Raw genomic sequence first — 25,495 nt, 5'->3', positions numbered from 1 at the left:
CAGGAGCTGTGACACCTGGCGGTGAGCCTCAAAGGCTCACCCCTTTGTCACAGCCCAGCAGGGCACTCCAGCTTAGTGGAGTTGCCCGCCCCCTCCGGCCACGGCCCCCACTTTTGGCGGCAAGGCTGGAGGGAACAAAGAAAGCAACAAGGAGGAGTCACTGGCCAGTCAGGACAGCCCCTAAGGTGTCCTGAGCTGAAGTGACTCTAACTTTTAGAAATCCTCCATCTTGCAGATGGAGGATTCCCCCAATAGGGTTAGGATTGTGACCCCCTCCCCTTGGGAGGAGGCACAAAGAGGGTGTACCCACCCTCAGGGCTGGTAGACGTTGGCTACTAACCCCCCAGACCTAAACACGCCCTTAAATTTAGTATTTAAGGGCTACCCTGAACCCTAGAAAATTAGATTCCTGCAACTACAAGAAGAAGGACTGCCCAGCTGAAAACCCCTGCAGCGGAAGACCAGAAGACGACAACTGCCTTGGCTCCAGAAACTCACCGGCCTGTCTCCTGCCTTCCAAAGATCCTGCTCCAGCGACGCCTTCCAAAGGGACCAGCGACCTCGACATCCTCTGAGGACTGCCCCTGCTTCGAAAAGACAAGAAACTCCCGAGGACAGCGGACCTGCTCCAAGAAAAGCTGCAACTTTGTTTCCAGCAACTTTAAAGAACCCTGCAAGCTCCCCGCAAGAAGCGTGAGACTCGCAACACTGCACCCGGCGACCCCGACTCGGCTGGTGGCGATCCAACACCTCAGGAGGGACCCCAGGACTACTCTGATACTGTGAGTACCAAAACCTGTCCCCCCTGAGCCCCCACAGCGCCGCCTGCAGAGGGAATCCCGAGGCTTCCCCTGACCGCGACTCTTTGAACCTAAAGTCCCGACGCCTGGGAGAGACCCTGCACCCGCAGCCCCCAGGACCTGAAGGACCGGACTTTCACTGGAGAAGTGACCCCCAGGAGTCCCTCTCCCTTGCCCAAGTGGAGGTTTCCCCGAGGAATCCCCCCCTTGCCTGCCTGCAGCGCTGAAGAGATCCCGAGATCTCTCATAGACTAACATTGAAAACCCGACGCTTGTTTCTACACTGCACCCGGCCGCCCCCGCGCTGCTGAGGGTGAAATCTCTGTGTGGACTTGTGTCCCCCCCGGTGCCCTACAAAACCCCCCCCCTGGTCTGCCCTCCGAAGACGCGGGTACTTACCTGCAAGCAGACCGGAACCGGGGCACCCCCTTCTCTCCATTCTAGCCTATGTGTTTTGGGCACCACTTTGAACTCTGCACCTGACCGGCCCTGAGCTGCTGGTGTGGTGACTTTGGGGCTGCTCTGAACCCCCAACGGTGGGCTACCTTGGACCAAGAACTGAACCCTGTAAGTGTCTTACTTACCTGGTAAAACTAACAAATACTTACCTCCCCTAGGAACTGTGAAAATTGCACTGTGTCCACTTTTAAAACAGCTATTTGTCAATAACTTGAAAAGTATACATGCAATTTTGATGATTTGAAGTTCCTAAAGTACTTACCTGCAATACCTTTCGAATGAGATATTACATGTAGAATTTGAACCTGTGGTTCTTAAAATAAACTAAGAAAAGATATTTTTCTATATAAAAACTTATTGGCTGGATTTGTCTCTGAGTGTGTGTACCTCATTTATTGTCTTGTGTATGTGCAACAAATGCTTAACACTACTCCTTGGATAAGCCTACTGCTCGACCACACTACCACAAAATAGAGCATTAGTATTATCTATTTTTACCACTATTTTACCTCTAAGGGGAACCCTTGGACTCTGTGCATGCTATTCCTTACTTTGAAATAGCACATACAGAGCCAACTTCCTACATTGGTGGATCAGCGGTGGGGTACAAGACTTTGCATTTGCTGGACTACTCAGCCAATACCTGATCACACGACAAATTCCAAAATTGTCATTAGAAATTGATTTTTGCAATTTGAAAAGTTTTTCTAAATTCTTAAAAAGTCCTGCTAGGGCCTTGTGTGTTAAGTCCCTGTTTAGCATTTCTTTTAGAGTTTAAAAGTTTGTAAAAGTTTGAATTAGATTCTAGAACCAGTTGTAGATTCTTAAAAAGTATTCCAACTTTTAGAAGCAAAATGTCTAGCACAGATGTGACTGTGGTGGAACTCGACACCACACCTTACCTCCATCTTAAGATGAGGGAGCTAAGGTCACTCTGTAAAATAAAGAAAATAACAATGGGCCCCAAACCTACCAAAATACAGCTCCAGGAGCTTTTGGCAGAGTTTGAAAAGGCCAACCCCTCTGAGGGTGGCAACTCAGAGGAAGAGGATAGTGACTTGGAGGACAATTCCCCCCTACCAGTCCTATCTAGGGAGAACAGGGTCCCTCAAACCCTGACTCCTAAAATAATAGTCAGAGATGCTGGTTCCCTCACAGGAGAGACCAACACCTCTGAAATCACTGAGGATAGCCCCAGTGAAGAGGACATCCAGTTAGCCAGGATGGCCAAAAGATTGGCTTTGGAAAGACAGATCCTAGCCATAGAGAGGGAAAGACAAGAGATGGGCCTAGGACCCATCAATGGTGGCGGCAATATAAATAGGGTCAGAGATTCTCCTGACATGTTAAAAATCCCCAAAGGGATTGTGACAAAATTTGAAGATGGTGATGACATCACCAAGTGGTTCACAGCTTTTGAGAGGGCTTGTGTAACCAGAAAAGTGAACAGATCTCACTGGGGTGCTCTCCTTTGGGAAATGTTCACTGGAAAGTGTAGGGATAGACTCCTCACACTCTCTGGAAAAGATGCAGAATCTTATGACCTCATGAAGGGTACCCTGATTGAGGGCTTTGGATTCTCCACTGAGGAGTATAGAATTAGATTCAGGGGGGCTCAAAAATCCTCGAGCCAGACCTGGGTTGATTTTGTAGACTACTCAGTAAAAACACTAGATGGTTGGTTAACTGGAAATGAAGTGTGTGACTATGTTGGGCTTTATAATTTGTTTATGAAAGAACACATTCTAAGTAACTGCTTCAATGAAAAGTTGCATCAGTATCTGGTAGACCTAGGTCCAATTTCTCCCCAAGAATTGGGAAAGAAGGCAGACCACTGGGTCAAGACTAGGGTAACCAAAACTTCCACTGGGGGTGACCAAAAGAAAGGGGTTACAAAAACTCCCCAGGAGAAAGTGGGTGACACTAGAAACAAAGAAAAAGAGTCCTCTGTAGGCCCCCAAAAACCAGAACAGGTGGGTGGGCCCCAAGACACAACCCAAAACAAAGGTGGGTACCAGGGTAAGAACTGGGATGCCACTAAGGCATGGTGCCACAACTGTAAACAGTCTGGGCACCACACCAAGGACACTTCTTGTCCCAAAAACAAACCCCAGAACAAAATTCCAGGGGTAACCAGTGTAGCCATGGGAAATGACTCCTCAGATGAGGAGGTCTTCATAGCCTTCAACTGGAAACAGGGCCCAACAGGTGAGTTGGAGATTCCAGAGGGAAGTAGACACTTCCACCACCTACTGGTGAATGGAATCCCAACCACTGCCCTGAGAGACACTTGTGCCAGTCACACTATTGTGCATGACAGGCTGGTGCTCTCAAACCAGTACATCCCAGGTGAGACTGCCAGGGTAAGAGTTAGCCTAGACAGGGTCACTAAGAGGCCTGTGGCTTTAGTGCCCATAGAAGTGGGTGGCACTCTTAGCTGGAGAAGGGTAGTAGTCAGTACAGACCTCCCCCTTGATTGTCTCCTTGGAAATGACTACCCAGAGGTTAGTCAGAGCCCAAGAGAGGAACTGGTCCAGTGCCAGTCCTCTCCCAAGGATTCTGGAAGTCCTGCCTCTGCAGTAAATGCAAGCAGGCCCCAGAAGAAGAAGAAAAGAAAACAGAGTAGGAAGGGTGGACAACCTTTAGCCAAGGTTACAGCAAGCCAAGGAGATTCTGCTCCAGTAGGGGAGAACTCCAAAAATGGCCCTGATAAAGTCCAACCTGACCCACAAGAAGTCCTGGCTAGTCAGGCAACTGTTAAACCTGAGTGGGTGGCCCCTCAGCTAACAGAAGAAAGAGTGGAAGAAGGGTGGTTACTACAAGATGTGGTAACCCCCCACTCTAATACAGCAGACAGGCAACCTGAACCTAAAGAGGCCTGTAACTTAGCCCCTTCCCTTTTAGGTGAAGAGCTAAAGGTGTGGTTCTGGGCACTGACAGCTGTCAGTGGCCTCTGCTGGGTGTTAGCCTTTATGGCTGCACTATCCTTAGCATGGTGGTCTGACCCCATGCCCAATAGCAAGTTAGGCCCCCTGACCCTATTAGTCATGGTGGGGTTACTCCAGCTCTGGGTAACCTCTCTGGGTAAGCTAGGGGTAACCCTGGCCAAGATAAGGTTAGCAGAGGTGGATACCTCTAAGACCAAAATAGAAAGAATGGGTGGAGACATTGAAGAGGCAGACAAGAGGCAATTCAGACTAGGTCCTATCACTGTGGAAGTAGGTCAGTTCCCCAAAGGGAATGACCTGAACAGAAGGATGTAAGGCAGAGTAGGCCCTGCAACTAACCAGCCTATTTCTCCTACTCTTCCTCGCCTGACAGACTAGGAAGACTCTCCCAGCTTGGGCTGAGTCTCCTGGCCTGTGGGCTGGGGGGGGCTTGTGTAAAGAAATGGCTCCCTGTTGCAGTTACCCCCCACTTTTTGCCTGATACTGATGCTGACTTGACTGAGAAGAGTGCTGGGACCCTGCTAACCAGGCCCCAGCACCAGTGTTCCTTCACCTAAAATGTACCATTGTATCCACAATTGGCACACCCTGGCATTCAGATAAGTCCCTTGTAACTGGTACTTCTAGTACCAAGGGCCCTGATGCCAAGGAAGGTCTCTAAGGGCTGCAGCATGTCTTATGCCACCCTAGAGACCCCTCACTCAGCACAGACACACTGCTTACAAGCCTGTGTGTGCTAGTGAGAACAAAATGAGTAAGTCGACATGGCACTCCCCTCAGGGTGCCATGCCAGCCTCTCACTGCCTATGCAGTATAGGTAAGACACCCCTCTAGCAGGCCTTACAGCCCTAAGGCAGGGTGCACTATACCATAGGTGAGGGTACCAGTGCATGAGCACTGTGCCCCTACAGTGTCTAAACAAAACCTTAGACATTGTAAGTGCAGGGTAGCCATAAGAGTATATGGTCTGGGAGTCTGTTTTACACGAACTCCACAGCACCATAATGGCTACACTGAAAACTGGGAAGTTTGGTATCAAACTTCTCAGCACAATAAATGCACACTGATGCCAGTGTACATTATATTGCAAAACACACCCCAGAGGGCACCTTAGAGGTGCCCCCTGAAACTTAACCGACTGTCTGTGTAGGCTGACTAGTTCCAGCAGCCTGCCACACCAGAGACATGTTGCTGGCCCCATGGGGAGAGTGCCTTTGTCACTCTGAGGCCAGTAACAAAGCCTGCACTGGGTGGAGATGCTAACACCTCCCCCAGGCAGGAGCTGTGACACCTGGCGGTGAGCCTCAAAGGCTCACCCCTTTGTCACAGCCCAGCAGGGCACTCCAGCTTAGTGGAGTTGCCCGCCCCCTCTGGCCACGGCCCCCACTTTTGGCGGCAAGGCTGGAGGGAACAAAGAAAGCAACAAGGAGGAGTCACTGGCCAGTCAGGACAGCCCCTAAGGTGTCCTGAGCTGAAGTGACTCTAACTTTTAGAAATCCTCCATCTTGCAGATGGAGGATTCCCCCAATAGGGTTAGGATTGTGACCCCCTCCCCTTGGGAGGAGGCACAAAGAGGGTGTACCCACCCTCAGGGCTGGTAGACGTTGGCTACTAACCCCCCAGACCTAAACACGCCCTTAAATTTAGTATTTAAGGGCTACCCTGAACCCTAGAAAATTAGATTCCTGCAACTACAAGAAGAAGGACTGCCCAGCTGAAAACCCCTGCAGCGGAAGACCAGAAGACGACAACTGCCTTGGCTCCAGAAACTCACCGGCCTGTCTCCTGCCTTCCAAAGATCCTGCTCCAGCGACGCCTTCCAAAGGGACCAGCGACCTCGACATCCTCTGAGGACTGCCCCTGCTTCGAAAAGACAAGAAACTCCCGAGGACAGCGGACCTGCTCCAAGAAAAGCTGCAACTTTGTTTCCAGCAACTTTAAAGAACCCTGCAAGCTCCCCGCAAGAAGCGTGAGACTCGCAACACTGCACCCGGCGACCCCGACTCGGCTGGTGGCGATCCAACACCTCAGGAGGGACCCCAGGACTACTCTGATACTGTGAGTACCAAAACCTGTCCCCCCTGAGCCCCCACAGCGCCGCCTGCAGAGGGAATCCCTAAGCTTCCCCTGACCGCGACTCTTTGAACCTAAAGTCCCGACGCCTGGGAGAGACCCTGCACCCGCAGCCCCCAGGACCTGAAGGACCGGACTTTCACTGGAGAAGTGACCCCCAGGAGTCCCTCTCCCTTGCCCAAGTGGAGGTTTCCCCGAGGAATCCCCCCCTTGCCTGCCTGCAGCGCTGAAGAGATCCCGAGATCTCTCATAGACTAACATTGAAAACCCGACGCTTGTTTCTACACTGCACCCGGCCGCCCCCGCGCTGCTGAGGGTGAAATCTCTGTGTGGACTTGTGTCCCCCCCGGTGCCCTACAAAACCCCCCCCTGGTCTGCCCTCCGAAGACGCGGGTACTTACCTGCAAGCAGACCGGAACCGGGGCACCCCCTTCTCTCCATTCTAGCCTATGTGTTTTGGGCACCACTTTGAACTCTGCACCTGACCGGCCCTGAGCTGCTGGTGTGGTGACTTTGGAGCTGCTCTGAACCCCCAACGGTGGGCTACCTTGGACCAAGAACTGAACCCTGTAAGTGTCTTACTTACCTGGTAAAACTAACAAATACTTACCTCCCCTAGGAACTGTGAAAATTGCACTGTGTCCACTTTTAAAACAGCTATTTGTCAATAACTTGAAAAGTATACATGCAATTTTGATGATTTGAAGTTCCTAAAGTACTTACCTGCAATACCTTTCGAATGAGATATTACATGTAGAATTTGAACCTGTGGTTCTTAAAATAAACTAAGAAAAGATATTTTTCTATATAAAAACTTATTGGCTGGATTTGTCTCTGAGTGTGTGTACCTCATTTATTGTCTTGTGTATGTGCAACAAATGCTTAACACTACTCCTTGGATAAGCCTACTGCTCGACCACACTACCACAAAATAGAGCATTAGTATTATCTATTTTTACCACTATTTTACCTCTAAGGGGAACCCTTGGACTCTGTGCATGCTATTCCTTACTTTGAAATAGCACATACAGAGCCAACTTCCTACAGCCAGCCAACAGCTCCAGAAGTTTTGGTATGACCAAAAGGCTGCACTGGTTGAGTTCCAACCAGGGCAGAAAGTCTGGGTTCTGGAGCCTGTGGCTCCCAGGGCACTCCAGGACAAATGGAGTGGCCCTTACCCAGTACTAGAAAGGAAGAGTCAGGTCACCTACCTGGTGGACCTGGGCACAAGCAGGAGCCCCAAGAGGGTGATCCATGTGAACCGCCTTAAGCTCTTCCATGACAGGGCTGATGTGAATCTGTTGATGGTAACAGATGAGGATCAGGAGGCAGAGAGTGAACCTCTCCCTGACCTTCTGTCATCAGACCCAAAAGATGGCACAGTAGATGGAGTGATCTACTCAGACACCCTCTCTGGCCAACAGCAAGCTGATTGTAGGAGAGTCCTACAACAGTTTCCTGAACTCTTCTCCTTAACCCCTGGTCAGACACACCTGTGTTACCCATGATGTGGACACAGGAGACAGCATGCCTGTCAAGAACAAAATCTTTAGACAATCTGACCATGTTAAGGAAAGCATCAAGGTGGAAGTCCACAAGATGCTGGAATTGGGAGTAATTGAGCGCTCTGACAGCCCCTGGGCTAGCCCAGTGGTCTTAGTCCCCAAACCTCACACCAAAGATGGAAAGAAAGAGATGAGGTTTTGTGTGGACTACAGAGGGCTCAATTCTGTCACCAAGACAGATGCTCATCCAATTCCAAGAGCTGATGAGCTCATAGATAAATTAGGTGCTGCCAAATTCTTAAGTACCTTTGACTTGACAGCAGGGTACTGGCAAATAAAAATGGCACCTGGAGCAAAAGAGAAAACAGCATTCTCCACACCTGATGGGCATTATCAGTTTACTGTTATGCCCTTTGGTTTAAAGAATGCCCCTGCCACCTTCCAAAGGTTGGTGAATCAAGTCCTTGCTGGCTTGGAGTCCTTTAGCACAGCTTATCTTGATGATATTGCTGTCTTTAGCTCCACCTGGCAGGATCACCTGGTCCACCTGAAGAAGGTTTTGAAGGCTCTGCAATCTGCAGGCCTCTCTATCAAGGCATCCAAATGCCAGATAGGGCAGGGAACAGTGGTTTACTTGGGCCACCTTGTAGGTGGAGGCCAAGTTCAGCCACTCCAACCCAAGATCCAGACTATTCTGGACTGGGTAGCTCCAAAAACCCAGACTCAAGTCAGGGCATTCCTTGGCTTGACTGGGTATTACAGGAGGTTTGTGAAGGGATATGGATCCATTGTGACAGCCCTCACTGAACTCACCTCCAAGAAAATGCCCAAGAAAGTGAACTGGACTGTGGAATGCCAACAGGCCTTTGACACCCTGAAACAAGCAATGTGCTCAGCACCAGTTCTAAAAGCTCCAGACTATTCTAAGCAGTTCATTGTGCAGACTGATGCCTCTGAACATGGGATAGGGGCAGTTTTGTCCCAAACAAATGATGATGGCCTTGACCAGCCTGTTGCTTTCATTAGCAGGAGGTTACTCCCCAGGGAGCAGCGTTGGAGTGCCATTGAGAGGGAGGCCTTTGCTGTGGTTTGGTCCCTGAAGAAGCTGAGACCATACCTCTTTGGGACTCACTTCCTAGTTCAAACTGACCACAGACCTCTCAAATGGCTGATGCAAATGAAAGGTGAAAATCCTAAACTGTTGAGGTGGTCCATCTCCCTACAGGGAATGGACTTTATAGTGGAACACAGACCTGGGACTGCCCATGCCAATGCAGATGGCCTTTCCAGGTTCTTCCACTTAGAAAATGAAGACTCTCTTGGGAAAGGTTAGTCTCATCCTCTTTCGTTTGGGGGGGGTTGTGTAAGGAAATGCCTCCTTGGCATGGTTGCCCCCTGACTTTTTGCCTTTGCTGATGCTATGTTTACAATTGAAAGTGTGCTGAGGCCTGCTAACCAGGCCCCAGCACCAGTGTTCTTTCCCTAACCTGTACTTTTGTATCCACAATTGGCAGACCCTGGCATCCAGATAAGTCCCTTGTAACTGGTACTTCTGGTACCAAGGGCCCTGATGCCAAGGAAGGTCTCTAAGGGCTGCAGCATGTCTTATGCCACCCTGGGGACCTCTCACTCAGCACAGACACACTGCTTGCCAGCTTGTGTGTGCTAGTGAGGACAAAACGAGTAAGTCGACATGGCACTCCCCTCAGGGTGCCATGCCAGCCTCTCACTGCCTATGCAGTATAGGTAAGACACCCCTCTAGCAGGCCTTACAGCCCTAAGGCAGGGTGCACTATACCATAGGTGAGGGTACCAGTGCATGAGCATGGTACCCCTACAGTGTCTAAACAAAACCTTAGACATTGTAAGTGCAGGGTAGCCATAAGAGTATATGGTCTGGGAGTCGGTCAAACACGAACTCCACAGCACCATAATGGCTACACTGAAAACTGGGAAGTTTGGTATCAAACTTCTCAGCACAATAAATGCACACTGATGCCAGTGTACATTTTATTGCAAAATACACCCCAGAGGGCACCTTAGAGGTGCCCCCTGAAACTTAACCGACTATCTGTGTAGGCTGACTAGTTCCAGCAGCCTGCCACACTAGAGACATGTTGCTGGCCCCATGGGGAGAGTGCCTTTGTCACTCTGAGGCCAGTAACAAAGCCTGCACTGGGTGGAGATGCTAACACCTCCCCCAGGCAGGAGCTGTAACACCTGGCGGTGAGCCTCAAAGGCTCACCCCTTTGTCACAGCACCGCAGGACACTCCAGCTAGTGGAGTTGCCCGCCCCCTCCGGCCCGGCCCCCACTTTTGGCGGCAAGGCCGGAGAAAATAATGAGAATAACAAGGAGGAGTCACTGGCCAGTCAGGACAGCCCCTAAGGTGTCCTGAGCTGAGGTGACTCTAACTTTTAGAAATCCTCCATCTTGCAGATGGAGGATTCCCCCAATAGGGTTAGGATTGTGACCCCCTCCCCTTGGGAGGAGACACAAAGAGGGTGTACCCACCCTCAGGGCTAGTAGCCATTGGCTACTAACCCCCCAGACCTAAACACGCCCTTAAATTTAGTATTTAAGGGCTACCCTGAACCCTAGAAAATTAGATTCCTGCAACTACAAGAAGAAGGACTGCCTAGCTGAAAACCCCTGCAGAGGAAGACCAGAAGACGACTACTGCCTTGGCTCCAGAAACTCACCGGCCTGTCTCCTGCCTTCCAAAGATCCTGCTCCAGCGACGCCTTCCAAAGGGACCAGCGACCTCGACATCCTCTGAGGACTGCCCCTGCTTCGAGAAGACAAGAAACTCCCGAGGACAGCGGACCTGCTCCAAGAAAGGCTGCAACTTTGTTTCCAGCAGCCTTGAAAGAACCCTGCAAGCTCCCCGCAAGAAGCGTGAGACTTGCAACACTGCACCCGGCGACCCCGACTCGGCTGGTGGAGATCCAACACCTCAGGAGGGACCCCAGGACTACTCTGATACTGTGAGTACAAAAACCTGTCCCCCCTGAGCCCCCACAGCGCCGCCTGCAGAGGGAATCCCGAGGCTTCCCCTGACCGCGACTCTTTGAATCCAAAGTCCCGACGCCTGGGAGAGACCCTGCACCCGCAGCCCCCAGGACCTGAAGGACCGGACTTTCGTTGGAGAAGTGACCCCCAGGAGTCCCTCTCCCTTGCCCAAGTGGAGATTTCCCCGAGGAACCCCCCCCTTGCCTGCCTGCAGCGCTGAAGAGATCCCGAGATCTCCCATAGACTAACACTACAAACCCGACGCTTGTTTCTACACTGCACCCGGCCGCCCCCGCGCTGCTGAGGGTGAAATTCCTGTGTGGGCTTGTGTCCCCCCCGGTGCCCTACAAAACCCCCCCTGGTCTGCCCTCCGAAGACGCGGGTACTTACCTGCAAGCAGACCGGAACCGGGGCACCCCCTTCTCTCCATTCTAGCCTATGCGTTTTGGGCACCACTTTGAACTCTGCACCTGACCGGCCCTGAGCTGCTGGTGTGGTGACTTTGGGGTTGCTCTGAACCCCCAACGGTGGGCTACCTTGGACCAAGAACTGAACCCTGTAAGTGTCTTACTTACCTGGTAAAACTAACAAAAACTTACCTCCCCCAGGAACTGTGAAAATTGCACTGTGTCCACTTTTAAAATAGCTATTTGTCAATAACTTGTAAAGTATACATGCAATTTTTATGATTTAAAGTTCCTAAAGTACTTACCTGCAATACCTTTCAAATGAGATATTACATGTAGAATTTGAACCTGTGGTTCTTAAAATAAACTAAGAAAAGATATTTTTCTATAACAAAACCTATTGGCTGGATTTGTCTCTGAGTGTGTGTACCTCATTTATTGTCTATGTGTATGTACAACAAATGCATAACACTACTCCTTGGATAAGCCTACTGCTCGACCACACTACCACAAAATAGAGCATTAGTATTATCTATTTTTACCACTATTTTACCTCTAAGTGGAACCCTTGGACTCTGTGCATGCTATTCCTTACTTTGAAATAGCACATACAGAGCCAACTTCCTACATTGGTGGATCAGCGGTGGGGTACAAGACTTTGCATTTGCTGGACTACTCAGCCAATACCTGATCACACGACAAATTCCAAAATTGTCATTAGAAATTGATTTTTGCAATTTGAAAAGTTTTCTAAATTCTTAAAAGACCTGCTAGGGCCTTGTGTTAGATCCTGTTTAGCATTTCTTTTAGAGTTTAAAAGTTTGTAAAAGTTTGAATTAGATTCTAGAACCAGTTGTAGATTCTTAAAAAGTATTCCAACTTTTAGAAGCAAAATGTCTAGCACAGATGTGACTGTGGTGGAACTCGACACCACACCTTACCTCCATCTTAAGATGAGGGAGCTAAGGTCACTCTGTAAAATAAAGAAAATAACAATGGGCCCCAAACCTACCAAAATACAGCTCCAGGAGCTCTTGGCAGAGTTTGAAAAGGCCAACCCCTCTGAGGGTGGCAACTCAGAGGAAGAGGATAGTGACTTGGAGGAAAATTCCCCCCTACCAATCCTATCTAGGGAGAACAGGGTCCCTCAAACCCTGACTCCAAAAATAATAGTCAGAGATGCTGGTTCCCTCACAGGAGAGACCAACACCTCTGAAATCACTGAGGATAACCCCAGTGAAGAGGACATCCAGTTAGCCAGGATGGCCAAAAGATTGGCTTTGGAAAGACAGATCCTAGCCATAGAGAGGGAAAGGCAAGAGATGGGCCTAGGACCCATCAATGGTGGCAGCAACATAAATAGGGTCAGAGATTCTCCTGACATGTTGAAAATCCCTAAAGGGATTGTAACTAAATATGAAGATGGTGATGACATCACCAAATGGTTCACAGCTTTTGAGAGGGCTTGTGTAACCAGAAAAGTGAACAGATCTCACTGGGGTGCTCTCCTTTGGGAAATGTTCACAGGAAAGTGTAGGGATAGACTCCTCACACTCTCTGGACAAGATGCAGAATCTTATGACCTCATGAAGGGTACCCTGATTGAGGGCTTTGGATTCTCCACTGAGGAGTATAGGATTAGATTCAGGGGGGCTCAAAAATCCTCGAGCCAGACCTGGGTTGACTTTGTAGACTACTCAGTGAAAACACTAGATGGTTGGATTCAAGGCAGTGGTGTAAGTAATTATGATGGGCTGTACAATTTATTTGTGAAAGAACACCTGTTAAGTAATTGTTTCAATGATAAACTGCATCAGCATCTGGTAGACCTAGGACCAATTTCTCCCCAAGAATTGGGAAAGAAGGCGGACCATTGGGTCAAGACAAGGGTGTCCAAGACTTCAACAGGGGGTGACCAAAAGAAAGGGGTCACAAAGACTCCCCAGGGGAAGAGTGATGAGACAACCAAAACTAAAAATAGTAAAGAGTCTTCTACAGGCCCCCAAAAACCTGCACAGGAGGGTGGGCCCAGAGCCTCTTCACAAAACAATGGGTACAAGGGTAAAAACTTTGATCCCAAAAAGGCCTGGTGTCATAGCTGTAAACAGCATGGACACCAAACTGGAGACAAGGCCTGTCCCAAGAAAGGTTCCACTCCAAACTCCCATCCAGGTAACACTGGTATGGCTAGTCTCCAAGTGGGATCAACAGTGTGCCCAGAGCAAATCAGGGTCCACACTGAAGCTACTCTAGTTTCTGAGGGTGGGGTGGATTTAGCCACACTAGCTGTCTGGCCGCCTAACATGCAAAAATACAGACAGCAACTCTTAATTAATGGGACTAGAATAGAGGGCCTGCGTGATACAGGTGCCAGTGTCACCATGGTGACAGAGAAACTGGTTTCCCCTGGCCAATACCTGACTGGAAAAACTTACACAGTCACCAACGCTGACAATCAGAGAAAAGTACATCCCATGGCAATGGTTACTTTAGAATGGGGAGGGGTCAATGGCCTGAAACAGGTGGTGGTCTCCTCAAATATCCCAGTGGACTGTCTGCTTGGAAATGACCTGGAGTCCTCAGCATGGGCTGAGGTAGAACTAAAAACCCATGCAGCAATGCTGGGTATCCCTGAACTGGTGTGTGTGAAAACAAGAGCACAATGCAAGGCACAGGGTGAAAAAGTAGAGCTGGAGTCTGGAAAAATGGCCCAGCCTACCAAGAGAACAGGAAAGTCAGTTGGGAAACCAACTGCAACACAGCAAAAGAAAGGGAACCTCTCTTCTCAGGAAGAAGTTCTGCCCTCTGAGGGAACTGAGCCTTTGGAGCTTGAACCTTATCAGGTTGAGCTCTTAGGCCCAGGGGGACCCTCAAGGGAGGAGCTGTGTAAGGGACAAGAAACCTGTCCCTCTCTTGAAGGCCTTAGGCAGCAAGCTGCTGAAGAGTCCAAAGGCAAGAAAAATGGAACACATAGGGTCTATTGGGAAGATGGACTCCTGTACACTGAGGCCAGAGACCCCAAACCTGGTGCCACTAGGAGAGTGGTAGTGCCTCAGCTGTTCAGAGAGTTCATCCTAACATTGGCCCATGACATTCCCCTTGCTGGACATTTGGGACAAACCAAGACGTGGGAGAGGTTAGTCAACCACTTCTACTGGCCCAATATGTCCAACATGGTTAAGGAGTTTTGCCTCTCCTGCCCCACCTGTCAAGCCAGTGGTAAGACAGGTGGGCACCCAAAGGCCCCCCTCATTCCACTTCCAGTGGTGGGGGTCCCCTTTGAAAGAGTGGGTGTGGACATAGTTGGTCCACTGGAACCTCCCACAGCCTCAGGAAATATGTATATCCTGGTAGTAGTGGATCATGCTACCAGGTATCCTGAAGCTATTCCCCTTAGGTCGACTACTGCCCCTGCAGTAGCCAAGGCCCTCATTGGTATCTTTACCAGAGTGGGTTTCCCTAAGGAGGTGGTGTCTGACAGAGGTACCAACTTCATGTCAGCATACCTGAAACATATGTGGAATGAGTGTGGAGTGACTTATAAATTCACTACACCTTACCATCCACAAACTAATGGCTTAGTTGAGAGATTCAACAAGACATTAAAGGGCATGATCATGGGGCTCCCAGAAAAACTCAAAAGGAGATGGGATGTCCTCTTGCCATGTCTGCTTTTCGCTTACAGAGAGGTACCACAGAAGGGAGTAGGATTCTCACCCTTTGAACTTCTGTTTGGTCATCCTGTAAGAGGACCACTTGCTCTTGTTAAAGAAGGCTGGGAGAGACCTCTCCATGAGCCTAAACAAGACATAGTGGACTATGTACTTGGCCTTCGCTCTAGAATGGCAGAGTACATGGAAAAGGCAACCAAAAACCTTGAGGCCAGCCAACAGCTCCAGAAGTTTTGGTATGACCAAAAGGCTGCACTGGTTGAGTTCCAACCAGGGCAGAAAGTCTGGGTTCTGGAGCCTGTGGCTCCCAGGACACTCCAGGACAAATGGAGTGGCCCTTACCCAGTACTAGCAAGGAAGAGTCAGGTCACCTACCTGGTGGACCTGGGCACAAGCAGGAGCCCCAGGAGGGTGATCCATGTGAACTGCCTTAAGCTCTTCCATGACAGGGCTGATGTGAATCTGTTGATGGTAACAGATGAGGATCAGGAGGCAGAGAGTGAACCTCTCCCTGACCTTCTGTCATCAGACCCAAAAGATGGCACAGCAGATGGAGTGATCTACTCAGACACCCTCTCTGGCCAACAGCAAGCTGATTGTAGGAGAGTCCTACAACAGTTTCCTGAACTCTTCTCCTTAACCCCTGGTCAGACACACCTGTGTTACCCATGATGTGGACACAGGAGACAGCATGCCTGTCAAGAACAAAATCTTTAGACAATCTGACCATGTTAAGGAAAGCATCAAGGTGGAAGTCCACAAGATGCTGGAATTGGGAGTAATTGAGCGCTCTGACAGCCCCTGGGCTAGCCCAGTGGTCTTAGTCCCCAAACCTCACACCAAAGATGGAAAGAAAGAGATGAGGTTTTGTGTGGACTACAGAGGGCTCAATTCTGTCACCAAGACAGATGCTCATCCAATTCCAAGAGCTGATGAGCTCATAGATAAATTAGGTGCTGCCAAATTCTTAAGTACCTTTGACTTGACAGCAGGGTACTGGCAAATAAAAATGGCACCTGGAGCAAAAGAGAAAACAGCATTCTCCACACCTGATGGGCATTATCAGTTTACTGTTATGCCCTTTGGTTTAAAGAATGCCCCTGCCACCTTCCAAAGGTTGGTGAATCAAGTCCTTGCTGGCTTGGAGTCCTTTAGCACAGCTTATCTTGATGATATTGCTGTCTTTAGCTCCACCTGGCAGGATCACCTGGTCCACCTGAAGAAGGTTTTGAAGGCTCTGCAATCTGCAGGCCTCTCTATCAAGGCATCCAAATGCCAGATAGGGCAGGGAACAGTGGTTTACTTGGGCCACCTTGTAGGTGGAGGCCAAGTTCAGCCACTCCAACCCAAGATCCAGACTATTCTGGACTGGGTAGCTCCAAAAACCCAGACTCAAGTCAGGGCATTCCTTGGCTTGACTGGGTATTACAGGAGGTTTGTGAAGGGATATGGATCCATTGTGACAGCCCTCACTGAACTCACCTCCAAGAAAATGCCCAAGAAAGTGAACTGGACTGTGGAATGCCAACAGGCCTTTGACACCCTGAAACAAGCAATGTGCTCAGCACCAGTTCTAAAAGCTCCAGACTATTCTAAGCAGTTCATTGTGCAGACTGATGCCTCTGAACATGGGATAGGGGCAGTTTTGTCCCAAACAAATGATGATGGCCTTGACCAGCCTGTTGCTTTCATTAGCAGGAGGTTACTCCCCAGGGAGCAGCGTTGGAGTGCCATTGAGAGGGAGGCCTTTGCTGTGGTTTGGTCCCTGAAGAAGCTGAGACCATACCTCTTTGGGACTCACTTCCTAGTTCAAACTGACCACAGACCTCTCAAATGGCTGATGCAAATGAAAGGTGAAAATCCTAAACTGTTGAGGTGGTCCATCTCCCTACAGGGAATGGACTTTATAGTGGAACACAGACCTGGGACTGCCCATGCCAATGCAGATGGCCTTTCCAGGTTCTTCCACTTAGAAAATGAAGACTCTCTTGGGAAAGGTTAGTCTCATCCTCTTTCGTTTGGGGGGGGGGTTGTGTAAGGAAATGCCTCCTTGGCATGGTTGCCCCCTGACTTTTTGCCTTTGCTGATGCTATGTTTACAATTGAAAGTGTGCTGAGGCCTGCTAACCAGGCCCCAGCACCAGTGTTCTTTCCCTAACCTGTACTTTTGTATCCACAATTGGCAGACCCTGGCATCCAGATAAGTCCCTTGTAACTGGTACTTCTGGTACCAAGGGCCCTGATGCCAAGGAAGGTCTCTAAGGGCTGCAGCATGTCTTATGCCACCCTGGGGACCTCTCACTCAGCACAGACACACTGCTTGCCAGCTTGTGTGTGCTAGTGAGGACAAAACGAGTAAGTCGACATGGCACTCCCCTCAGGGTGCCATGCCAGCCTCTCACTGCCTATGCAGTATAGGTAAGACACCCCTCTAGCAGGCCTTACAGCCCTAAGGCAGGGTGCACTATACCATAGGTGAGGGTACCAGTGCATGAGCATGGTACCCCTACAGTGTCTAAACAAAACCTTAGACATTGTAAGTGCAGGGTAGCCATAAGAGTATATGGTCTGGGAGTCGGTCAAACACGAACTCCACAGCACCATAATGGCTACACTGAAAACTGGGAAGTTTGGTATCAAACTTCTCAGCACAATAAATGCACACTGATGCCAGTGTACATTTTATTGCAAAATACACCCCAGAGGGCACCTTAGAGGTGCCCCCTGAAACTTAACCGACTATCTGTGTAGGCTGACTAGTTCCAGCAGCCTGCCACACTAGAGACATGTTGCTGGCCCCATGGGGAGAGTGCCTTTGTCACTCTGAGGCCAGTAACAAAGCCTGCACTGGGTGGAGATGCTAACACCTCCCCCAGGCAGGAGCTGTAACACCTGGCGGTGAGCCTCAAAGGCTCACCCCTTTGTCACAGCACCGCAGGACACTCCAGCTAGTGGAGTTGCCCGCCCCCTCCGGCCCGGCCCCCACTTTTGGCGGCAAGGCCGGAGAAAATAATGAGAATAACAAGGAGGAGTCACTGGCCAGTCAGGACAGCCCCTAAGGTGTCCTGAGCTGAGGTGACTCTAACTTATAGAAATCCTCCATCTTGCAGATGGAGGATTCCCCCAATAGGGTTAGGATTGTGACCCCCTCCCCTTGGGAGGAGACACAAAGAGGGTGTACCCACCCTCAGGGCTAGTAGCCATTGGCTACTAACCCCCCAGACCTAAACACGCCCTTAAATTTAGTATTTAAGGGCTACCCTGAACCCTAGAAAATTAGATTCCTGCAACTACAAGAAGAAGGACTGCCTAGCTGAAAACCCCTGCAGAGGAAGACCAGAAGACGACTACTGCCTTGGCTCCAGAAACTCACCGGCCTGTCTCCTGCCTTCCAAAGATCCTGCTCCAGCGACGCCTTCCAAAGGGACCAGCGACCTCGACATCCTCTGAGGACTGCCCCTGCTTCGAAAAGACAAGAAACTCCCGAGGACAGCGGACCTGCTCCAAGAAAGGCTGCAACTTTGTTTCCAGCAGCCTTGAAAGAACCCTGCAAGCTCCCCGCAAGAAGCGTGAGACTTGCAACACTGCACCCGGCGACCCCGACTCGGCTGGTGGAGATCCAACACCTCAGGAGGGACCCCAGGACTACTCTGATACTGTGAGTACAAAAACCTGTCCCCCCTGAGCCCCCACAGCGCCGCCTGCAGAGGGAATCCCGAGGCTTCCCCTGACCGCGACTCTTTGAATCCAAAATCCCGACGCCTGGGAGAGACCCTGCACCCGCAGCCCCCAGGACCTGAAGGACCGGACTTTCGTTGGAGAAGTGACCCCCAGGAGTCCCTCTCCCTTGCCCAAGTGGAGGTTTCCCCGAGGAACCCCCCCCCTGCCTGCCTGCAGCGCTGAAGAGATCCCGAGATCTCCCATAGACTAACACTACAAACCCGACGCTTGTTTCTACACTGCACCCGGCCGCCCCCGCGCTGCTGAGGGTGAAATTCCTGTGTGGGCTTGTGTCCCCCCCGGTGCCCTACAAAACCCCCCCTGGTCTGCCCTCCGAAGACGCGGGTACTTACCTGCAAGCAGACCGGAACCGGGGCACCCCCTTCTCTCCATTCTAGCCTATGTGTTTTGGGCACCACTTTGAACTCTGCACCTGACCGGCCCTGAGCTGCTGGTGTGGTGACTTTGGGGTTGCTCTGAACCCCCAACGGTGGGCTACCTTGGACCAAGAACTGAACCCTGTAAGTGTCTTACTTACCTGGTAAAACTAACAAAAACTTACCTCCCCCAGGAACTGTGAAAATTGCACTGTGTCCACTTTTAAAATAGCTATTTGTCAATAACTTGTAAAGTATACATGCAATTTTTATGATTTAAAGTTCCTAAAGTACTTACCTGCAATACCTTTCAAATGAGATATTACATGTAGAATTTGAACCTGTGGTTCTTAAAATAAACTAAGAAAAGATATTTTTCTATAACAAAACCTATTGGCTGGATTTGTCTCTGAGTGTGTGTACCTCATTTATTGTCTATGTGTATGTACAACAAATGCTTAACACTACTCCTTGGATAAGCCTACTGCTCGACCACACTACCACAAAATAGAGCATTAGTATTATCTATTTTTACCACTATTTTACCTCTAAGGGGAACCCTTGGACTCTGTGCATGCTATTCCTTACTTTGAAATAGCACATACAGAGCCAACTTCCTACATTGGTGGATCAGCGGTGGGGTACAAGACTTTGCATTTGCTGGACTACTCAGCCAATACCTGATCACACGACAAATTCCAAAATTGTCATTTGAAATTGATTTTTGCAATTTGAAAAGTTTTCTAAATTCTTAAAAGACCTGCTAGGGCCTTGTGTTAGATCCTGTTTAGCATTTCTTTTAGAGTTTAAAAGTTTGTAAAAGTTTGAATTAGATTCTAGAACCAGTTGTAGATTCTTAAAAAGTATTCCAACTTTTAGAAGCAAAATGTCTAGCACAGATGTGACTGTGGTGGAACTCGACACCACACCTTACCTCCATCTTAAGATGAGGGAGCTAAGGTCACTCTGTAAAATAAAGAAAATAACAATGGGCCCCAAACCTACCAAAATACAGCTCCAGGAGCTCTTGGCAGAGTTTGAAAAGGCCAACCCCTCTGAGGGTGGCAACTCAGAGGAAGAGGATAGTGACTTGGAGGAAAATTCCCCCCTACCAATCCTATCTAGGGAGAACAGGGTCCCTCAAACCCTGACTCCAAAAATAATAGTCAGAGATGCTGGTTCCCTCACAGGAGAGACCAACACCTCTGAAATCACTGAGGATAACCCCAGTGAAGAGGACATCCAGTTAGCCAGGATGGCCAAAAGATTGGCTTTGGAAAGACAGATCCTAGCCATAGAGAGGGAAAGGCAAGAGATGGGCCTAGGACCCATCAATGGTGGCAGCAACATAAATAGGGTCAGAGATTCTCCTGACATGTTGAAAATCCCTAAAGGGATTGTAACTAAATATGAAGATGGTGATGACATCACCAAATGGTTCACAGCTTTTGAGAGGGCTTGTGTAACCAGAAAAGTGAACAGATCTCACTGGGGTGCTCTCCTTTGGGAAATGTTCACAGGAAAGTGTAGGGATAGACTCCTCACACTCTCTGGACAAGATGCAGAATCTTATGACCTCATGAAGGGTACCCTGATTGAGGGCTTTGGATTCTCCACTGAGGAGTATAGGATTAGATTCAGGGGGGCTCAAAAATCCTCGAGCCAGACCTGGGTTGACTTTGTAGACTACTCAGTGAAAACACTAGATGGTTGGATTCAAGGCAGTGGTGTAAGTAATTATGATGGGCTGTACAATTTATTTGTGAAAGAACACCTGTTAAGTAATTGTTTCAATGATAAACTGCATCAGCATCTGGTAGACCTAGGACCAATTTCTCCCCAAGAATTGGGAAAGAAGGCGGACCATTGGGTCAAGACAAGGGTGTCCAAGACTTCAACAGGGGGTGACCAAAAGAAAGGGGTCACAAAGACTCCCCAGGGGAAGAGTGATGAGACAACCAAAACTAAAAATAGTAAAGAGTCTTCTACAGGCCCCCAAAAACCTGCACAGGAGGGTGGGCCCAGAGCCTCTTCACAAAACAATGGGTACAAGGGTAAAAACTTTGATCCCAAAAAGGCCTGGTGTCATAGCTGTAAACAGCATGGACACCAAACTGGAGACAAGGCCTGTCCCAAGAAAGGTTCCACTCCAAACTCCCATCCAGGTAACACTGGTATGGCTAGTCTCCAAGTGGGATCAACAGTGTGCCCAAAGCAAATCAGGGTCCACACTGAAGCTACTCTAGTTTCTGAGGGTGGGGTGGATTTAGCCACACTAGCTGTCTGGCCGCCTAACATGCAAAAATACAGACAGCAACTCTTAATTAATGGGACTAGAATAGAGGGCCTGAGGGATACAGGTGCCAGTGTCACCATGGTGACAGAGAAACTGGTTTCCCCTGGCCAATACCTGACTGGAAAAACTTACACAGTCACCAACGCTGACAATCAGAGAAAAGTACATCCCATGGCAATGGTTACTTTAGAATGGGGAGGGGTCAATGGCCTGAAACAGGTGGTGGTCTCCTCAAATATCCCAGTGGACTGTCTGCTTGGAAATGACCTGGAGTCCTCAGCATGGGCTGAGGTACAACTAAAAACCCATGCAGCAATGCTGGGTATCCCTGAACTGGTGTGTGTGAAAACAAGAGCACAATGCAAGGCACAGGGTGAAAAAGTAGAGCTGGAGTCTGGAAAAATGGCCCAGCCTACCAAGAGAACAGGAAAGTCAGTTGGGAAACCAACTGCAACACAGCAAAAGAAAGGGAACCTCTCTTCTCAGGAAGAGGTTCTGCCCTCTGAGGGAACTGAGCCTTTGGAGCTTGAACCTTATCAGGTTGAGCTCTTAGGCCCAGGGGGACCCTCAAGGGAGGAGCTGTGTAAGGGACAAGAAACCTGTCCCTCTCTTGAAGGCCTTAGGCAGCAAGCTGCTGAAGAGTCCAAAGGCAAGAAAAATGGAACACATAGGGTCTATTGGGAAGATGGACTCCTGTACACTGAGGCCAGAGACCCCAAACCTGGTGCCACTAGGAGAGTGGTAGTGCCTCAGCTGTTCAGAGAGTTCATCCTAACATTGGCCCATGACATTCCCCTTGCTGGACATTTGGGACAAACCAAGACGTGGGAGAGGTTAGTCAACCACTTCTACTGGCCCAATATGTCCAACATGGTTAAGGAGTTTTGCCTCTCCTGCCCCACCTGTCAAGCCAGTGGTAAGACAGGTGGGCACCCAAAGGCCCCCCTCATTCCACTTCCAGTGGTGGGGGTCCCCTTTGAAAGAGTGGGTGTGGACATAGTTGGTCCACTGGAACCTCCCACAGCCTCAGGAAATATGTATATCCTGGTAGTAGTGGATCATGCTACCAGGTATCCTGAAGCTATTCCCCTTAGGTCGACTACTGCCCCTGCAGTAGCCAAGGCCCTCATTGGTATCTTTACCAGAGTGGGTTTCCCTAAGGAGGTGGTGTCTGACAGAGGTACCAACTTCATGTCAGCATACCTGAAACATATGTGGAATGAGTGTGGAGTGACTTATAAATTCACTACACCTTACCATCCACAAACTAATGGCTTAGTTGAGAGATTCAACAAGACATTAAAGGGCATGATCATGGGGCTCCCAGAAAAACTCAAAAGGAGATGGGATGTCCTCTTGCCATGTCTGCTTTTCGCTTACAGAGAGGTACCACAGAAGGGAGTAGGATTCTCACCCTTTGAACTTCTGTTTGGTCATCCTGTAAGAGGACCACTTGCTCTTGTTAAAGAAGGCTGGGAGAGACCTCTCCATGAGCCTAAACAAGACATAGTGGACTATGTACTTGGCCTTCGCTCTAGAATGGCAGAGTACATGGAAAAGGCAACCAAAAACCTTGAGGCCAGCCAACAGCTCCAGAAGTTTTGGTATGACCAAAAGGCTGCACTGGTTGAGTTCCAACCAGGGCAGAAAGTCTGGGTTCTGGAGCCTGTGGCTCCCAGGGCACTCCAGGACAAATGGAGTGGCCCTTACCCAGTACTAGAAAGGAAGAGTCAGGTCACCTACCTGGTGGACCTGGGCACAAGCAGGAGCCCCAAGAGGGTGATCCATGTGAACCGCCTTAAGCTCTTCCATGACAGGGCTGATGTGAATCTGTTGATGGTAACAGATGAGGATCAGGAGGCAGAGAGTGAACCTCTCCCTGACCTTCTGTCATCAGACCCAAAAGATGGCACAGTAGATGGAGTGATCTACTCAGACACCCTCTCTGGCCAACAGCAAGCTGATTGTAGGAGAGTCCTACAACAGTTTCCTGAACTCTTCTCCTTAACCCCTGGTCAGACACACCTGTGTTACCCATGATGTGGACACAGGAGACAGCATGCCTGTCAAGAACAAAATCTTTAGACAATCTGACCATGTTAAGGAAAGCATCAAGGTGGAAGTCCACAAGATGCTGGAATTGGGAGTAATTGAGCGCTCTGACAGCCCCTGGGCTAGCCCAGTGGTCTTAGTCCCCAAACCTCACACCAAAGATGGAAAGAAAGAGATGAGGTTTTGTGTGGACTACAGAGGGCTCAATTCTGTCACCAAGACAGATGCTCATCCAATTCCAAGAGCTGATGAGCTCATAGATAAATTAGGTGCTGCCAAATTCTTAAGTACCTTTGACTTGACAGCAGGGTACTGGCAAATAAAAATGGCACCTGGAGCAAAAGAGAAAACAGCATTCTCCACACCTGATGGGCATTATCAGTTTACTGTTATGCCCTTTGGTTTAAAGAATGCCCCTGCCACCTTCCAAAGGTTGGTGAATCAAGTCCTTGCTGGCTTGGAGTCCTTTAGCACAGCTTATCTTGATGATATTGCTGTCTTTAGCTCCACCTGGCAGGATCACCTGGTCCACCTGAAGAAGGTTTTGAAGGCTCTGCAATCTGCAGGCCTCTCTATCAAGGCATCCAAATGCCAGATAGGGCAGGGAACAGTGGTTTACTTGGGCCACCTTGTAGGTGGAGGCCAAGTTCAGCCACTCCAACCCAAGATCCAGACTATTCTGGACTGGGTAGCTCCAAAAACCCAGACTCAAGTCAGGGCATTCCTTGGCTTGACTGGGTATTACAGGAGGTTTGTGAAGGGATATGGATCCATTGTGACAGCCCTCACTGAACTCACCTCCAAGAAAATGCCCAAGAAAGTGAACTGGACTGTGGAATGCCAACAGGCCTTTGACACCCTGAAACAAGCAATGTGCTCAGCACCAGTTCTAAAAGCTCCAGACTATTCTAAGCAGTTCATTGTGCAGACTGATGCCTCTGAACATGGGATAGGGGCAGTTTTGTCCCAAACAAATGATGATGGCCTTGACCAGCCTGTTGCTTTCATTAGCAGGAGGTTACTCCCCAGGGAGCAGCGTTGGAGTGCCATTGAGAGGGAGGCCTTTGCTGTGGTTTGGTCCCTGAAGAAGCTGAGACCATACCTCTTTGGGACTCACTTCCTAGTTCAAACTGACCACAGACCTCTCAAATGGCTGATGCAAATGAAAGGTGAAAATCCTAAACTGTTGAGGTGGTCCATCTCCCTACAGGGAATGGACTTTATAGTGGAACACAGACCTGGGACTGCCCATGCCAATGCAGATGGCCTTTCCAGGTTCTTCCACTTAGAAAATGAAGACTCTCTTGGGAAAGGTTAGTCTCATCCTCTTTCGTTTGGGGGGGGGTTGTGTAAGGAAATGCCTCCTTGGCATGGTTGCCCCCTGACTTTTTGCCTTTGCTGATGCTATGTTTACAATTGAAAGTGTGCTGAGGCCTGCTAACCAGGCCCCAGCACCAGTGTTCTTTCCCTAACCTGTACTTTTGTATCCACAATTGGCAGACCCTGGCATCCAGATAAGTCCCTTGTAACTGGTACTTCTGGTACCAAGGGCCCTGATGCCAAGGAAGGTCTCTAAGGGCTGCAGCATGTCTTATGCCACCCTGGGGACCTCTCACTCAGCACAGACACACTGCTTGCCAGCTTGTGTGTGCTAGTGAGGACAAAACGAGTAAGTCGACATGGCACTCCCCTCAGGGTGCCATGCCAGCCTCTCACTGCCTATGCAGTATAGGTAAGACACCCCTCTAGCAGGCCTTACAGCCCTAAGGCAGGGTGCACTATACCATAGGTGAGGGTACCAGTGCATGAGCATGGTACCCCTACAGTGTCTAAACAAAACCTTAGACATTGTAAGTGCAGGGTAGCCATAAGAGTATATGGTCTGGGAGTCGGTCAAACACGAACTCCACAGCACCATAATGGCTACACTGAAAACTGGGAAGTTTGGTATCAAACTTCTCAGCACAATAAATGCACACTGATGCCAGTGTACATTTTATTGCAAAATACACCCCAGAGGGCACCTTAGAGGTGCCCCCTGAAACTTAACCGACTATCTGTGTAGGCTGACTAGTTCCAGCAGCCTGCCACACTAGAGACATGTTGCTGGCCCCATGGGGAGAGTGCCTTTGTCACTCTGAGGCCAGTAACAAAGCCTGCACTGGGTGGAGATGCTA

The sequence above is a fragment of the Pleurodeles waltl genome, chromosome 6, assembly GCF_031143425.1.
Source record: "Pleurodeles waltl isolate 20211129_DDA chromosome 6, aPleWal1.hap1.20221129, whole genome shotgun sequence".
Classification (NCBI taxonomy): Eukaryota; Metazoa; Chordata; class Amphibia; order Caudata; family Salamandridae; genus Pleurodeles; species Pleurodeles waltl.
The sequence above is the reverse complement of the archived record's forward strand: the minus strand, read 5'-3'. Positions refer to the sequence as shown.